At 42.0% G+C, this 18,974-nt stretch overlaps 1 protein-coding gene across 8 annotated transcripts in view; it reads left to right on the forward strand.

Annotated features, from left to right (window-relative positions):
- The window catches only part of AKAIN1 (A-kinase anchor inhibitor 1), a 79,772-nt gene that overhangs the window by 5,940 nt on the left and 54,858 nt on the right, over window positions 1-18,974 (forward strand). Inside the window, exon 3 of one of the 8 annotated variants that reach the window (XR_012325336.1) lies at window positions 1-18,974. This exon is cut by the window's right edge and continues 10,452 nt beyond it. The exons of the other annotated variants lie outside the window; for them this stretch is intronic. The gene's annotated coding sequence lies outside the window, so the exon portion shown is untranslated. 8 annotated transcript variants of the gene reach the window in all.

The following is an 18,974-nucleotide window of genomic DNA, read 5'->3' on the forward strand; positions in this document are numbered from 1 at the left end:
TTCTCACTCTAAGAGGATGGGCTTGCATCCCGCCGCACTGAGAAGCAGAAGTGATCAGAAGAGAATGTCCATGAACTCTCGCCATCACATCTACCCACCTGTAGGTGTCTGTAATCATTTCTTGTGCCTTTTCTTCTCTTATTACGGAGGAACTAAGCTTACCCTAGCAAAGGCTAACCTCTTCACTTGTGATCCCATTTCCTCCTAGGATGGGACCACCCAAGGGCAAGGGCAACACTCAGAAATTCTCTCCTCTCTCCCCTGCATCGTCACTCTTCTCTTCCACCAAAATCTTCTCTTGACCTCACTTTTCTCTCTGGCTAATGTCCATTTTCTTTCCTCCTCTTAACAGGGAAACTCCGCAAATGAGTTGTTTGTATTCACTGTCTCTGTATTATCTCCTCTAATTCTCCATCCACTTTAATCAGACTTTCATACTTGGTACTTTACTCATCCTGAATGTATCAAGGTCACTGTGACCTCCATGTCAATTTCAACCCTTATTTTATTGGACCCATTGGTAGCATTTAATATCAATGCCACAGATCAATTTGATAGCAAATCACTCTTTCCGCCTTGAGACTGTCTTCTCTTGGTTTTCAAGTGTCACATTCTCTTGGTTTTACTCCCGCCCCCCGGATGCCCCTCCCCGTCTTCTTTCCGTGTTCTTCCTCACCTCCCTGTGTGCCTGGATCTCATTTCTTGGACCTCTCCTCTACCTCCACTTCTTTAGTGATCTTGTCCAGGTGTGTGGACTTAAGTACCATGTATAGATCTGAAAACTCCCTAGTTTTTATCTCCAGCCTAGACCTCTCCCTGAGCTCTAGACTTGTATATCCAGCTGGTTACTTAAGAGCTCCTCTTGGATGTCTAATGCACATCTCAGATTTAACATGTTCCCAAGGGAGTTTCTGCTCCTCGTTTCTGGACCTGCTCCTTCTGAAGTTTTCTCCATCTGAGAAAACGGAAACGTCATCTTTCTAGTCACCCTGGCCCAAACCCCAGGGGTTATCCTTGACTTCCGTTTTTCTTCTCAAACATGATATCCAACCATCAGCAGATTCTCTTGGCTCCATCTTCAAAATGTGTATGGAATCTGATCACCTTTTACCAGTTTCACAGCTAAAACTTGGTCAGAGCCGCCAAAACTGTCCCGTTGGATTACCGTGCCGGCCTCTAACTGGGCCCCCTACTTCTACTCCCAGCCCCACGCCCAGAGCAGCATTTTAAAAACACAAGTCAGATCGTGGCATTCCTCTGCTCAGAACCCTCCAGTGGCTTCGCATTTCTTCAGAGTAAGAGCCAGAATCCTTACAGTCACCTCCCAGGCCCTATGCAGTGTAGGCTTCCTGTTAACATTCTGATCTATCTCCCTGCTTTTCCCCTTGTTCTCTCAGCCTGACCCACGTGGTGTCATCACTGTTTCTCGAGGGTGCCGTGCACATTGCCAGTTACAGGATTTTGCACCTTTTGTTCCCTCTGCTCAGATGTCCACTTTCATTGCTCCTTTACCCTTTTCAGGCTTTTTCTCAAACATCACCTTCTCAGCGAGGCCTTATCTGATCACACTAAATAGCGTGTGTTCCGTCTTCTTCCCAACACTCCCTGTCCCCTTCTCCCACTTGATTTTTCTCCACAGCATTCATCATGGTGAAAAATATCTGCTTTTATATATTTGTACTTTTGTTCCTCTCTCCCCAAAGAGAACTGAAGTGTGATGAGGACAGGAGCTCTGTCTGCTTTGTTCACTGTTGTATCATCAGTTCCTGGAACAGTGTTCGACCTATAGTAGATTCTCAGTATTTGTTAAAAGCGTGGATTAATGAATCCAAGTGCATATAGTGAGTGGGCAACTCGGTCTTTGAGTCTGGAGCTCAGAGGAGAGGTTTTCACTGGGGAAGCACGTTTGGGGCTCATTGGCATAGAGATATAGGGTGACCATGTATTCAAGTTGGCCCTGAACAGTCTGGGCATAATTGCTAATAGTACCCCTCCTTTACTCTGAAAAAATGCTCTGGTTTGAATGATAAATTGTAGAGTTCTCCTAAAAATTCATGGTAGCTGAAACCGTAGGACTGGATGGCATTGCCTGGAGAAAGCCTATAAAGTAAAACGAGAAGAGGATCTAGAAAGAGCCCTTAGGTTCTCTAACTTTTAAAGGCTCATAGAGGAGGGAGGAGTCTGACGAGGAGACTGAGAGGGAGCAGTCAGACAAGGAGGAGAAAAACCAGACGCACAAGCTAAGAAAAGAGAGTAGTTCAAAAAGGAAAGCGAGAGGTCAATAGGGTCAAAGTCTCCTGAGAGGTGGAATAAGATGAGGACTGAGAGATACCCATTAGATGCTTAGAAGTCAGTGATAGGCCTTAGATGCTCAGTAATAGGCCTTTTGGTGGAGTGATTAGGGCAGAAACCAGACATGCAATGGTGGGAGGAGAAATGAGGAAGACGGCAAGTTATAGAAAATCCCGTTCCTTTGGTTGTGAATATAAGAGAGAACAGGCACATTCTGGATTACCCATTGAGCAGACTGAGTATGTGCTTAAGACAAAGCTCGTAGCAGAGTAGGAGCAGCAAAACAGCAAATGTGGAAAGAATTTAGTACTTGACAATTGGAAACAATGAACTAAAGGAGTCGTTACCAAAAACTCACAGTTCTGTCGGGCTTTCTGGGCGTTGTTTTACTGTTTGCTTTACATGTGGGAAAGAGTACCTCAGTACTTAGTCCTCTGAGTGATCTGACCTGGCCCTGAATGTGGTCACAGTGGAAGTGGGTGTGCCACTGAGAGAGCGTGTTTTCTCTTTCTGTTTGGAAGAGGTTCGAGCTGGAATGTCGATGGGCAGGATCCAGATGAGAGGCACCAGCAGAGCAAACAGGAGAGGGGAGAGAGAACTGATGGTGGCATTTTACCTGGGAAGGTGGGAGGGGCGTGGGATCTGAGCATGATGGGAAGAGTGGCCGGAGGTGGGTTGAGGGGTACATGTCTGCTGTAACTGGAGGGAAGAAGGAGGGGCTGGGCACACATACAGCTGGGTTTGGCCAGATGGATGTGGGAGGAGAGGGCATTGCTGTCTGGGGTCTTCAACGTGCCCGAGAAGGAGGAGGGACCACCTGTGAGTGCGAGAGATGCCTGTCTGGGGCTTAGAGCAGTTACAAGAGTGACAGAGTCACCGACAGAGGAAACAATGTTAAGGGCTCTTTTGAGGTTGGTGATCATGAATCATCGGCCGACATGTCTTCAGTTACCTAGGTGATTACAGGAAATAATAGGCTTTTTCTCTGATGGAGCAAAGGTCACCAAGAGAAAAGTATTTAAGAGTGATGTTGCCTTCAACGGCCAAATACCCAGTTCTTTTTCTGTGATGTCATGAGTCAGCATATATGCGTGGGAAAAGGTAGGGATCATTTGGAGAAACATGCTCTGGAGACAGTCTGTTCTGTTTCTCCTTCAGGAATGAGTGAGGCTGAGTAAAACTGAGGTATTCCTCAGATAAAGTTCTCACCAGACTGGGTGGGAGTCAGGACGCCTGAGCCCTGGTCCTGCCAGAACCATGTTAGCTTCCTTCTCTGGGTTTCAGGTTGCTCACGGAAAAGCTGTCAACAGTCTTATTTTCCTTCCACTTCTAGAATCTGTGAGTCTATGATGTTCTGTCTCCATATTGTCTGCCTCCAGCAGACAGGCAGGAGTGTAAGTCCTGGACTTCGTTTTGGAATTGGAAGAGTTCTTACAGAATATCTGAGCCTGAATTTGTGCTCCAAGATACTGGCTTTCGAGGGGGCCTGATGAACTTGACCCTTCTTGCCGGGTGGAGCTGTGAACCCATTTTTAGCAGATGAGGCAAAGGAGTCAGGCAGGTGTAGATTAACACACAGTTTTTATTACTTTACCAGTAATAAATCAGCTTTACCATCTGATACTGGAGAATGTGGCTTAAAGTAGCTTAGACAAATGGGCTTTGTGATACTGAATTCCAAAATGAGGTTCACGCACCCACCAGAGTCACAGGAGCACAGAAATTGCAGACTTGGCCACATCGTCCTTGAGGATGTGATCGCACAGGGAACAGAGGAGGACACAGGCTTTGTGTGGGCAGCCAGCTCCCTAAATAAAGGCAGAGAGAGGAAGGAGTGGAGTCATCAAGTATCAGGTTCTCTCCTCCACTTACCACTCAAGTAAGTTGCTCCTTGTCAGGGGAGAAGTAGGGATGAGGGAGAGAGGGAGCGAAAGAGCAGGATTTATGGGAATGGACAGTATCCTTTCCAGGGTTTATGAAGGTGGAAATGTAAATGTAAGCACAAGCAATTGCATGGCAGGGCAGTTTTTTGTTTCTTTTTTCTAATAAATTTATTTATTTTTTTATTTTTGGCTGCATTGGGTTTTTTTTTTGTTTTTTATACTTTTTGGATTAATAGTTAACATTTATTAACATTCGACTCTAATTGCTTCATCTGTTTTTTTATAAGAATATTTTAATTGCAGACATTTCTCCCCTAAATATTTTAGTGTGCATCTCTAAAAATGTCTTTTTCTGTTTGTATAACCACAATAACTTTATCACACTTAACAAAATTGACAACAATACCTTATATTATCTAATATCCAGATCATATTCACATTTCCTCAGTTGTCCCAGGATCCAGTAAAGGACTCTGCATTGTATTTGGATGTTACATATCCTAAGTCCTTTTTTTCTTTTTTTGAATTTTATTTTATTTTTTTATACAGTAGGTTCTTATTAGTCATCAATTTTATACACATCAGTGTACACATGTCAATCCCAATCGCCCGATTCAGCACACCACGACCCTCACCCCCTGCTTTCCCCCCTTGGTGTCCATACGTTTGTTCTCTACATCTGTCTCTATTTCTGCCATGCAAACTGGTTCCTCTGTACGATTTTTCTAGGTTCCACATATATGCGTTAAAAAACGATATTTGTTTTTCTCTTTCTGACTTACTTCACTCCGTATGACAGTCTCTAGATTCATCCACGTCTCTACAAATGACCCAATTTCATTCCTTTTTATGGCTGAGTAATATTCCATTGTATATATGTACCACATCTTCTTTATCCATTTGTCTGTTGGTGGGCATTTAGGTTGCTTCCATGACCTGGCTTTTGTAAATAGTGCTGCAATGAACACTGGGGTGCATGTGTTTTTTGAATTATGGTTTTCTCTGGGTATATGCCCAGTAGTGAGATTGCTGGGCCGTATGGTAATTCTATTTTTACTTTTTTAAGGAACCTCCATACTGTTCTCCATAGTGGCTGTATCAATTTACATTCCCACCAACAGTGCAAGAGGGTTCCCTTTTCTCCACACCCTTTCCAGCGTTTGTTCTTTGTAGATTTTCTGATGATGTCCATTCTAACTGGTGTGAGGTGATATCTCATTGTAGTTTTGATTTGCATTTCTCTAATAATTAGTGATGTTAAGCATCTTTTCATGTGCTTCTTGGCCACCTGTATGTCCTCTTTGGAGAAATGTCTATTTAGGTCTTCTGCCCATTTTTAGATTGGGTTGTTTGTTTTCTTAATATTGAGCTGCGTGAGCTGTTTATATATTTTGGAAATTAACCCTTTGTCCGTTGATTTGTTTGCAAATATATTTTCCCATTCTGAGGGTTGTCATTTCGTCTTGTCTGTAGCTTTGCAAAAGCTTTGAAGTTTCATTAGGTCCCATTTCTCTATTTTTGTTTTTATTTCCATTACTCTAGGAGGTGGATCAAAAAAGATCTTGCTGTGATTTATGTCAAAGAGTGTTCTTCCTATGTTTTCCTCTAAGAGTTTTATAGTGTCCGGTCTCACATGTCTAATCCATTTTGAGTTTATTTTTGTGTATGGTGTTAGGTAGTGTTCTAATTTCATTATTTTTATTTTTATTTTTTTGCGGTACGCGGGCTTCTCACTGCTGTGGCCTCTCCCATTGCGGAGCACAGGCTCCAGACGCGCAGGCTCAGCGGCCATGGCTCACGGGCCCAGCCGCTCTGCGGCATGTGGGATCTTCCCAGACTGGGACACGAACCCGTGTCCCCTGCATTGGCAGGCGGACTCTCAACCACTGTGCCACCAGGAAAGCCCCTAATTTCATTCTTTTACATGTAGCTGTCCAGTTTTCCCAGCACCACTTATTGAAGAGACTGTCTTTTCTCCATTGAATATCCTTGCCTCCTTTGTCATAGATTAGTTGACCATAGGTGTGTGGGTTTATCTCTGGGCTTTCTATCCTGTTCTATTGATCTATATTTCTGTTTTAGTGCCAGTACCATATTGTTTTGATTACTGTAGCTTTGTAGTGTAGTCTGAAGTCAGGGAGTCTGATTCCTCCAGCTCCATTTTTTTCCCTCAAGATTGCATTGGCTATTCGGAGTCTTTTGTGTCTCCATACAAATTTTAAGATTTCTTGTTCTAGTTCTGTGAAAAATGCTGTTGGTAATTTGAGAGGGATTGCATTGAATCTGTAGATTGCTTTGGGTAGTATAGTCATTTTCACAAAATTGATTCCTCCAATCCAAGAACATGGTATATCTCTCCATCTGTTGGTATCACCTTTAATTGCTTTCAACAGTGTCTTATAGTTTTCTGCATACAGGTCTTTTGTCTCCCTAGGTAGGTTTATTTCTAGGTATTGTATTCTTTTTGTTGCAGTGGTAAATGGGAGTGTTTCCTTAACTTCTCTTTCAGATTTTTCATCATTAGTGTATAGGAATGCAAGAGGTTTCCATGCATTAATTTTGTATGCTTCAACTTTACCAAATTCATAGATTAGCTCTAGTAGTTTTCTGGTGGCATCTTTATGATTCTCTATGTATAGTATCATATCATCTGCAAACAGTGACAGTTTTCCTTCTTCTTTTCCAATTTATATTTCTTTTTCTTCTCTGACTGCCGTGGCTACGACTTCCAAAACTATGTTGAATAATAGTGGCGAGAGTGGACATCCTTGTCTTGTTCCTGATCTTAGAGGAAATACTTTCAGTTTTTCACCATTGAGAATGATGTTTGCTGTGGGTTTGTCGTATATGGCCTTTATTATGTTGAGGTAGGCTCCCTCTATGCTCACTTTCTGGAGTGTTTTTATCATAAATGGGTGTTGAATTTTGACACAAGCTTTTTCTACATTTATTGAGATGATCATATGGTTTTTCTTCTTCAATTTGTTAATATGGTGTATCACATTGATTGATTTGCGTATACTGAAGAATCCTTGCATCCCTGGGATAAATCCCACTTGATCATGGTGTATTATCCCTTTAATGTGTTGTTGGATTCTGTTTCCTAGTATTTTGTTGAGGATTTTTGCATCTATATTCATCAGTAATATTGGTCTGTAATTTTCTTTTTTTGTAGTATCTTTGTCTGGTTTTGGTATCAGGGTGATGGTAGCCTCATAGAATGAGTTTGGGAGTGTTCCTTCCTCTGCAATTTTTTGGAAGAGTTTGAGAAGGATGGGCGTTAGCTCTTCTCTAAACGTTTGATAGAATTCACCTGTGAAACCATTTTGTCCTGGACTTCTGTTTGTTGGAAGATTTTTTTTTTTTTTTTTTTTTTTTTGCTGTACGTGGGCCTCTCACTGTTGTGGCCTCTCCGGTTGCAGAGCACAGGCTCCGGACGTGCAGGCTCAGCGGCCATGGCTCACGGGCCCGGCCGCTCCGCGGCATGTGGGATCTTCCCGGACTGGGGCACGAACCCACGTCCCCTGCATCAGCAGGTGGACTCTCAACCACTGCGACACCAGGGAAGCCCTGTTGGAAGATTTTTAATCACAGTTTCAATTTCATTACTTGTGATTGGTCTGTTAACATTTTCTATTTTTTCCTGGTTCAGTCTTGGAAGGTTATACCTTTCTAAGAATTTGTCCACTTCTTTCAGGTTGTCCATTTTATTGGCATAGCGTTGCTTGTAGTAGTCTCTTAGGATGCTTTGTGTTTCTGCAGTGTCTGTTGTAACTTCTCCTTTCTCATTTCTAATTTTGTTGATTTGAGTCCTCTCCCTCTTTTTCTTGATGAGTCTGGCTAATGGTTTATCAATTTTATCTTCTCAAAGAACCAGCTTTTAGTTTTATTGATCTTTGCTATTGTCTTCTTCGTTTCTGTTTCATTTATTTCTGCTCTGATCTTTATGATTTCTTTCCTTTTGCTAACTTTGGGTTTTGTTTGTTCTTCTTTCTCTAGTTCCTTCAGGTTAAGGTTAGATTGTTTATTTGAGATTTTTCTTGTTTCTTGAGGTAGGCTTGTATAGCTATAAACTTCCCTCTTAGAACTGCTTTTGCTGCATCCCATAGGTTTTGGATTGTCGTGTTGTCATTGTCATTTGTCTCTAGGTATTTTTTGATTTCCTCTTTGATTTCTTCAGTGATCTCTTGGTTATTTAGTAATGTATTGTTTAGCCTCCATGTGTTTGTGTTTTTTACATTTTTTTCCCCTGTAATTGATTTCTGATCTCATAGCATTATGGTCAGAAAAGATGCTTGATGTGATTTCAATTTTCTTAAATTTACTGAGGCTTGATTTGTGACCCAAGATGTGATCTATCCTGGAGAATGTTCCGTGCGCACTTGAGAAGAAAGTGTAATCTGATGTTTTTGGATGGAATGTCCTATAAATATCAATTAAATGTATCTGGTCTGTTGTGTCATTTAAAGCTTGTGGTTGCTTGTTAATTTTCTGTTTGGATGATCTGTCCATTGGTGTAAGTGAGGTGTTAAAGTTCCCCCCTATTATTGTGTTACTGTTGATTTCCTCTTTTATATCTGTTAGCAGTTGCTTTATGTATTGAGGTGCTCTTATGTTGGGTGCATATATATTTATAATTGTTATATCTTCTTCTTGGATTGATCCCTTGATCATTATGTAGCGTCCTTCCTTGTCTTTTGTAACATTCTTTATTTTAAAGTCTATTTTGTCTGATATGAGTATTGCCACTCCAGCTTTCGTTTGATTTCCATTTGCATGGAATATCTTTTTCCATCCCCTCACTTTCAGTCTGAATGTGTCCCTAGGTCTGAAGTGGGTCTCTTGCAGACAGCATATATATGGGTCTTGTTTTTGTATCCATTCAGCAAGCCTGTGTCTTTTGGTTGGAGCATTTAATCAATTCACGTTTAAGGTAATTACCGATATGTATGTTTCTGTTACCATTTTCTTAATTGTTTTGTTTTTGTTTTTGTAGATCCTTTTCTTCTCTTGTGTTTCCCACTTAGAGAAGTTCCTTTAGCGTTTGTTGTAGAGGTGGTTTGGTGATGCTGAATTCTCTTAGCTTTTGCTTGTCTGAAAGCTTTTGATTTCTGCATTGAATCTGAATGAGATCCTTGCCAGGTAGAGTAATCTTGGTTGTAGTTTCTTCCCTTTCATCACTTTAAGTATATCATGCCACTACCTTCTGGCTTGTAGAGTTTCTGCTGAGAAATCAGTTGTTAACCTTATGGGAGTTCCCTTGTATGTTATTTGTCGTTTTTCCCTTGCTGCTTTCAGTAATTTTTCTTTGTCTTCATTTTTTGCCAATTTGATTACTATGTGTCTTGGCATGTTTCTCCTTGGGTTTATCCTGTATGGGACTCTCTGCGCTTCCTGGACTTGGGTGGCTATTTCCTTTCCCATGTTAGGGAAGTTTTCGACTATAATCTCTTCAAATATTTTCTTGGGTCCTTTCTCTCTTGTCCTTCTGGGACCCCCTATAATGCGAATGTTGTTGTGTTTAATGTTGTCCCAGAGGTCTCTTAGGCTGTCTTCATTTCTTTTCATTCTTTTTTCTTTGTTCTGTTCCGCAGCAGTGAATTCCACCATTGTGTCTTCCAGGTCACTTATCCGTTCTTCTGCCTCAGTTATTCTGCTATTGATTCCTTCTAGTGTAGTTTTCATTTCAGTTATTGTGTTGTTTATCTCTGTTTGTTTGTTCTTTAATTCTTCTGGATCTTTGTTAAACATTTCTTGCATCTTCTCGATCTTTGCCTCCATTCTTTTTCCGAAGTCCTGGATCATCTTCACTATCATTATTCCGAATTCTTTTTCTGGAAGGTTGCCTGTCTCCACTTCATTTAGTTGTTTTTCTGGGGTTTTATCTTGTTCCTTCATCTGGTACATAGCCCTCTCCCTTTTCAACTTGTCTATCTTTCTGTGAATGTGTTTTTTGTTCCACAGGCTACAGGATTGTAGTTCTTGCTTCTGCTGTCTGCCCTCTGGATGAGGCTATCTAAGAGGCTTGTGGAAGTTTCCTGATGGCGGGGACTGGTGGTGGGTAGAGCTGGCTGTTGCTCTGATGGGCAGAGCTCAGTAAAACTTTAATCCACTTGTCTGCTGATGGGTGGGGCTGGGTTCCCTCCCTGTTGGTTGGTTGGCCTGAGGCAACCCAACACTGGATCCTACCTGGGCTCTTTGGTGGGGCTAATGGCAGACTCTGGGAGGGCTCACGCCAAGGAGTACATCCCAGAACTTCTGCTGCCAGTGTCCTTGTCCTCACAGTGAGACACAGCCACCCCCTGCCTCTGCAGGAGACCCTCCAATGCTAGCAGGTAGGTCTGGTTCAGTCTCCTGTGGGGGTCACTGCTCCTTCCCCTGGGTCCCGATGCACACACTACTTTGTGTGTGCCCTCCAAGAGTGGAGTCTCTGTTTCCCCCACTCCTGTCGAAGTCCTGCAATCAAATCCCGCTAGCCTTCAAAGTCTGATTCTCTAGGAATTCCTCCTCCCGTTGCCGGACCCCCAGCTTGGGAAGCCTGACGTGGGGCTCAAAACCTTCACTCCAGTGGGTGGACTTCTGTGGTATAAGTGTTCTTCGGTTTGTGAGTCACCCACCCAGCAGTTTGGGATTTGATTTTATTTTGACTGTGCCCCTCCTGCCGTCTCATTGTGGCTTCTCCTTTGTCTTTGGATGTGGGGTATCTCTTTTGGTGAGTTCCAGTGTCTTCCTCTCGATGATTGTTCAGCAGTTGTGATTCTGGTGTTGTTGCAAGAGGGAGAGAGAGCACGTCCTTCTACTCCACCATCTTGAACCAATCTCTCTGCATTGTGTCTTCATTGCTGCGCACGGGCTTTCTCTAGTTGTGGCAAGTGGGGGCTACTCTTTGTTGTGCGCGGCTTCTCATTGCGGTGGCTCCTCTTGTTGCGGAGCATGGGCTCTAGGCACGCGGGCTTCAGTAGTTGTGCTCGCGGGCTCAGCAGTTGTGGCTTACGGGCTCTAGAGCGCAGGCTCAGTAGTTGTGGCGTGCGGGCTTAGTTGCTCCGCGGCATGTGGGATCTTCCCGGACCAGGATTTGAACCCGTGTCTCCTGCATTGGCAGGCGGATTCTTAACCACTGCACCACCAGGCAAGTCCCAGGGTAGTTTTCATAATATAATACACACATTGTATGTATATGCACGTGTGCAGGGAACATACAGATTAGGTGGGTAATAACGTTACGTTGTTCAAAAGTACATGTATGTGAAATTATTGGCAGTGTGTCGATTTTCCCTAAGTGTTGGAGTGGCCGTTCATTTAAAATCTCAAATCTCAGGACCAGCGTGAAATGAGTGCTTTTCCATGGAGAGAGGCTCATATGTCTGGGTATTTGTCCATTAAGGTTTACCTTTACACATTTTTTTTGCCTGTGATTCTCTAATTTTAACTTACATAAAACTCATTTCAAGAAAAAAAATAAAACTCATTTCTGTAAAGTTGGAAGTAATCTGTCCATCGTTTGAATTCTTTGGTCTTTCTTTACACTGTTACTTGGCATTTAATCCTATTCTGGCTTGCAATATCATGGTTTATATGTGTGTCTTTCCTTTATTAGAACGGAAACTTCCTATTCTTTTTTTTTCTTTTTTGGCTGCGCCGAGTGGCATGTGAGATCTTAGTGCCCGACCAGGGTTTGAACCTGTGCCCCCTGCATCTGAAGCACGAAGTGTTAACCACTGGACCACCAGGGATGTCCCTAGGAACAGAAGCTTCTTGAGGGCAGGGATCCTATGTTATTTTTATACCTTCCACAGTGATTAACCTTCTGCTTTGCATTTCATACGTGTTAAGCAAAGACGTATCAGATGAATATTTAGCGAATAATCTTTTAAAATATTTCTAAATTGACGTATAGTTGATTTACAGTGTTTCAGGTGTACAGCTTAATGAATAATCTTAAACATTATTTTCCCATACCATTTTAAAGGGATTTCACACTCATTTATTTTCAACTCATTTCTCTAAGAAGTAGCTTTGTGCAGAGGAAAATACTACGTAGATTTTTGGACTTAAGCCAGGTCATAAAAGTTGATATTTAATAACAAAAACTGCTACCTCTGTTATGGCTCCTGCTGCTTCTCTAGTTGCCGCCTCTAGTTGCTGTTCATTGGGCAAGATTGTATTTTGTCATTTGTTACATCACTCAGCTTCCTTCCAAACCCAATGTGCTGTCTATTAATTTTTCTGTTTTAGCATTTAGAAAATATGCTTAGATTCTCATGACTAGATTTGCAAAAGCACATCTGTCTGACTCCTAACTTTCCTTTCTTCTATTCTACATGGCTTTTTTCTAGTTCGTCATATGATCTCAAATTGTATTTTCAATATATATTCTTGTCATATGATAAAATGATCAACAAATGTTCATCCAAAAATAGAAATAAGGATGTTAATCCTAAAGACAGGATAAACAAAAGATGTTGCTTTTCTTAAGCACAAAATCTCACACAGAAAGTGGATGAGATATAAATTTATTTCGAAAAAGTATTTTAGAAAGTAACAGTAATTTCCTGTTTGGCTTGGCATGTAAATGCTCATATTAAAACCTGATCTTTGGAATAAATTATATTAATTTAAAAGTGAAAAAGTGTTTCCATGATGCCCAGAGTGGGCCCAGAACCACAGCCTCTGAGGGGCATGAAAGAAGCCCATACAAACTTTCTGGAACTGATAATCTTGTCATGGAGATGGGATTCAGACCCGAGGTATTATATATATGTGTGTGTGTACATGTATATATAAAACAAAAGATGTGTGTGGCACAATGATAGTGTTCATTTATACAGTCTCTTTTTAAAATCAGACTAGTTCATTGCATTCATTCAAACATGCATGCATTTAATAAATATCTTAAAGTGTGTATGGTCTCTACTATGTGCTAAGAAAACGCTGGGCATTGGATTGAAAGGCGGATAAGACACAGGAAAACTTCTGTTGAGGAACTCATAGTTCATGGGGGAGACAGGCAGATAATGATAACCCAGGGCTGTACTAACAATGATAGAGATGAACAGGGATTCTTGGGAAGCAGGGGACGGCAGCAAATCCTTTGTGGACAGCGGAATGCTTCCAGAAGGAGGCCTGCGTCTTCTCTGTAGGAATAAGTAGGAATTAGCCAAGTGAAGAGGAAAGGTGAGTAGGTCATTCTGGGCAGGAGGAAGCACATGGATAAAGATGTCAGACTAGGAACGTCAGGGAACAAGAGCTGTGTGCGGGGAACCAGACACAGTTCTGTCCCGCAGGCACGGCAGGGAGTAGTGAGATAAAAAGGCAGACAGCAGGCCGAGGCCAGATGCCACCTGCAGGCCACCTTCAGAAGCATGGATCTTTTACAGACAGCGTGCGTTATCTAAAGTTTTATTTTTCCCTTTGGAGAGGAGTGACATAGTATGTGGTTGGTGTTGCATTCTCTATAGATAATTCTGGTAAGTGTGTGGTAAATCGGGTTAATCTGTCCTACTACCTGTTTTTATAAAGTTTTACTGACACAGCCACACCCATTTATGGACACACTGACTGCTTTCCTATTGTGAAAATGGAGGTGAGTGGTTGTGAAAGAGAAGCCTAGAAAGCCGGTGAATGTAAATAAGCAGATGGATGTGAAAACAGGAGACCAGTTACGATGCTACGGCAGTAGTCCACGTGAGAGAGAATGAGGGTTTGATTAGGGCAGGGGTGATAGGAATGGAAGGTACCTGGTAAATCTAAGAAATATTTAGAAAGTAAAGTCAGGCAAGTTAAGAATCACTCACCGACTTCTAGAGTGAGTGATGGAAGATGCTGCCTCCGGTTGAGAGAGTGAGAGCACAGGAGAGTACTCGTATGGGAGGGAGGGGATGCCTAAAGTTCTGAATGGACTGTGAGTCTAAGACCTCAGCCCACCTGCCACCTCATTCAAGAAAGGTCTGAGCTTTGGGATTGGGGTATGGAGGGCTGCTGCAGTTCGGCAATTAAAAACAAAAAAAAGTATCCAATGGTTTGTTTTTTAAGCTGTACCCAAATATCCCTGAATCCTATGGAGCTCTGTCTCATCCTCATCTGTGTAGTCTGTCCCCACGTAGACCCCAGGTGCCATCGGGAACCTCTACACTGTCATCAACAAACTACATCCTTGGACTGAAAAATCCCCCCATCCAAGAAGTAGAAACTGATTTTGGCCCACGTTCCAGTGTACTGGCCTTTGGGAGGGTCCACTGGTCATTGTCCTCCTAGTGCCACAGGGACGGCGAGGCCCAGGCCATTACCTTCTGTGTTTGTGAAAAGAGAAAATGCTATGCTGTGCAGTCAGTCACACTTAGTTTTTTTTATCCTTCTTACTTGAGTTTAAATTCTAGCTCTACCATTTACTGGCTGTGTGACCTTTGCAAAACCACTTAACCTCTCTGTGCCTCATTTGCTGCGCCTTTAGAACGAGAGCAATAACGGCATCTATCTCAGGATTAAATGAGACAAATTCAGGCAAAGAATTTAGCATAGAGGTTGGTATAGTCATTTGACATGTGTTTCTCAAATGGCTGCTGTAGAGCTAAAACCATGCTAGGCACTGTGACCATTGTGATAATTAAACAGGCACAGGCTCTGCCCTTATGGTGATACCAGTGTAGCACTAACCAGGTAATAAAACAACTATGAAATACTAAATTGAGTAAAGGGAGATAAGGGAAATGAATCTAGGATCCTGATATAGAACAAATGTGTGTACATTTGTGCGTGTGCGTGTGTGTGTAGTAGTTGGCGGTTAGACATGCTAAGATTAGACAGGAAAAATCTCTCTGAGTAATATTTAAACTCAGACTTGGATGAGAAAGAGACAGCTGTGTGGGATGAAAGGAAGAGCATCTCAGGCAGCCAGAACCGCTGTGTGAGTGTCCTAAACAAGTGCTCAAAGAAGCATTTAGTGAGGCTGGTAGAGAGTCACAGCCCACACTCTCAGGTGGGGACAAAAGATTTTTTCTAACTAAGAGCCAGTCTTTTTATCACTTTGTCTGATGGCAGAAAACTTAATCCAGTTACTTCTAGGCAGACTCGGTCAAAATGATTGATTACTCAGTCATTTCAGAAACCTCTGAGTAAAGTTCTGGCTTTTAAATAGCTAATATAGGATTTCTCCTTTGGACCTTTCCCGAGGCTGTGTCTAGACTCAAGGGCCGGGCGTGGGGTATCCAGTTTGCAGGCACCAGCCGTGCCTTGGCAGTTGCTGAGACGCAGCCTCGTCAGTCCTCTGCTTTTGGGACTTGATCCCTGATCCATCATCGTAGGTGCCCACGTGTCTCCGTGGCCTCTGGTCCCTCTGGAGCCTTCCTTATTCTGACCTCCAGACCCATCCTGAGGTGGGTTCTGAGGCCTGTCCCTATATGTCTAAGCCCTTCTACATATGTGAGCGTTCTCAAGCGCTGGGAAGGGCATAGGAGGTGGCCCTCCAGCTCATCTGCCCAGACAGCTCGCTTCGCTGTTGGTATTTTATCCCTCTAGCCTCAGCCTGGAAATTTTCAAGAAGCTAGAGGTCTTTCTGAGCTACATACCCATAGAAGTCAGATGAAGGTCTTGGGATTTCTCCAAATTCATCTGGGCTCTCAGTCATTTCCCCTCTGAGGCCCCACCTCTCCATGGACTGACCAGGCTTGGGAGGCAGCCTGAGACACAGTCCCTTTTTTGGAGGCCCTGCTAAATCTAGTTTCTTATCTGTCCTTGTGAAAAAAACCAAAAAAAACAAAAAAAAAACCACTTGCCTCCAAGCCCAAAAGGAGTTTTCAAGCAAAATAAAACAAATGCAAGATATTTCCTTTGGGGTTTGAATGAGTTTTCAAACAGAATAAAACAAATGTAGAACTGGCTATGCTTTTCCCCCTTTTCGCGCCAGCTCTTTTATGTTACAAATTTAACCTTGAGGCTGGTGCTCAGAAGAGCTTTCCGCTCTGCTCTGCCAATTGATTGAAAGCCTTTAGCCTTTCAAGACTTTAGCCTCTGCTTTGCATTTCAAGCACTTATTTTAAAATTCAAATGCCAGGAATTTGATTGCTTATTTTCTGAACTCAGGTCCGTCTCTCTCTAAAGCTGTAAGATCCAGCCTAATGTCTACTGTTGTTATGTAAAGCGGTGTAAAAATCAATTACTGTGAAAATTATCAATGTCAATTTCCAAATGTTATCATGCTACTTAAGCATTATTAGCTTATTCAAGGACCTTTTAACTATTTTTTCCTTAGATTTATCTGGCAGCTTCTCAGTACTAAGCATCCACGCCCCTGCCCACTGCCACTGACAGGAGCCAAGCTGTGTGGTTCATTATCCTCTCCTCCTTGCCCCCCCACCTTCCAGGATGACCTCCACAGCCCCTCACTTCAGTCTCAGGGTTCTTTCACTCCCTCCCCGGGATTGTTCTGCAGTCGCTGACGGGTGCTCTCAAGACCTTGCTGTCCTCCAGGACTCCACCTTAAACCCAGAAATCCTGCGTTCAGTCCTGGCAGCTTTCTTACTTTGCTCTTGTGGAGCTAGCATTTCAACCTCACAACTTCTAATCCAGAGCCACCTCTTATTTTCCTCCTCCTTACAGAGTTCCCTGTGGCTTACTTAATTTCTTTCCTTTGATTTCTTTACCACTTGGATCCCATTGGTTACGTGCATTCTCAGCTGTTAAAGGAAAAATCCAACAATCATATATTTTGAAAAGATCATGAGTTGGGCAGCATCCAGGTTCAGAAGTGCTAAGAGAAAGGAGCTCTGAAGAGCTGCTCTAGGTGAGAGATTTTTATAGACCAAAGCGATCAGGGGCAAGGAAGTTATACTGGGCATTTGCTGATTGATCAACGCAGGGTTACCCCCTTCATGGAGCAAAGGGATGTCTTGGAGCTGGTCTGGATACTTGTGTTGAGCAGGGAAGTGCTGATTGGTGGACCTAGGCCTTCCTTTTATGGGAGATCCCAGCTTAGAAACCAGCTAAGTTTTGGTTTGTTGACTGGGGCTTAGCATGAGTGACCCCTTCTTGGGCCTACTTTAGATATTTTAACATACCTGTACCTGACTTCATGTGACCATAGCACCTGACACGTCTCTAGATAAGTGTTTGCAGACCTCAGCTGGGTCTTAGTGTTATTCTCTCCCTCTTCCTCTCCCCTGCTTCTTTTTCTTATCTCTTTTTTTCTACTGGACTCAAAGCTACTGGGTCTTATGCCTCTGAATCTTTAGTGTCTAATACTCTTCTTAGTACTGATCAATAAATACTTGGTGAATGAATGAAGAAAAGAGTAATGCTTATTCTTCAAATAAATTCTAACATTTTATATGTACTTATTCATTCTTCAGTCATTCATAGTGGCTAAATACAATGATTCAAAAGTGTTGAATAGAAAACGTGAAATTATTTTAGATTTAAAGCATTAAAGAATGAGGAAAAATTGAGTTAAAGTACTTTATAGTTAAATCTGGCTCTTGAAATATTCCATTTTTAGGATATTCTCACCTATATTTCTATTTACTAGAAACATTAAATTATTACAAACTCACTTTTAGATCAACTTACAGTAGTGCAATTTACGTGAAGTAAAATGCACCCATTATAAGTATATATAGTTCAATGAGTTTTGACACATGTAGATACCCACGTAACCACCACGAGCAGTAAAGATATAGAACATTTCCATCATCCCCAAAAGTTCCTTTGTGTCCCTTTTCAGTCAGTCCGGATCCACCTCCCTGTGTCCCCAAGCCCCAGACAATCACTGATCTGCTTTCTGTCACCATAGCTTCTGCTTTTTCTGGAATTTCATGTAAATGGAATCGCACAGTATGTACTCTGTTGCATCTGGTTTCTTTTGCTCCGTACATTGTTGAAATTTATCCGTGTTGTGGCCTCTGCCACAATTTGTGTAGCCATACAATGTTGATCAACTTTGAGGTTGTTTTAGTTTCTGGCTGTAATGCATAAAGCTGTTGTCGATGTTCTGCATAAGTCTGTGTATGGATACAGTTTTCATTTCTCTTGGGTAACCACCTAGGAGTAGAATGCATGGGTCTTAGGCTAAGTATGAAGTTAATGTTACAAGAAACTGTCAACTGTTCTCCAGGGTGGTTGTTGACATTTTACATTCCCACCAGAGTTCTAGTTGCTCCCTATATTATCACACTATATCTCATCAACACTTGGCATTGTCAGTCCTTTTACTTTTCCCCATTCTACTGGGTATGTAATGATGTCTCACTGTGGTTTAAATGTACATTTCTCTGATAACTAATGATGCTGACAAGTCTTCATGTGCTTATAGGCAATTAGTAATATATTCTTCTGGTGAAGTGTTAGCTTAAACATTTTGGCAAGTTTTATCTGGGTGGTTGTCTTATTGAGTTGCAAGAGTTATCGATATATATGTCAGATATATATATTGTGAATATTTTCTCCTAGTCTGTACTTTGCATTTTTATTTCCCTAGCAGTGTTTTTCAGATAGCAGAAAATTTTAATTTCAGTGAAGTCCCATTTATCAATTATTTTGTTTTATGATTCATGCTTTCTGTGTTTCATCTAAGAAATCTTTGCCTACTCCGTGGTTGCAAAGAATCTCTCTTATGTTACAAGCTGATTTTTAAAACAGGTTAAAAACTAACCAGTGAGTCAGCATTGTTATGATCTTAGCTACTGTGGTCTAAAGAATAATTCTTCTCTGATACCAAAATCCCTGTGTAGTATACTGTGACTCTCCTAATTCTGAATTAAGCCTTTGAATAGAGATGAAGAGCTTTGAACAGTTGTTTAAAAAATTAAT

Source organism: Tursiops truncatus, chromosome 13, assembly GCF_011762595.2.
Source record: "Tursiops truncatus isolate mTurTru1 chromosome 13, mTurTru1.mat.Y, whole genome shotgun sequence".
In the NCBI taxonomy this organism is placed as follows: Eukaryota; Metazoa; Chordata; class Mammalia; order Artiodactyla; family Delphinidae; genus Tursiops; species Tursiops truncatus.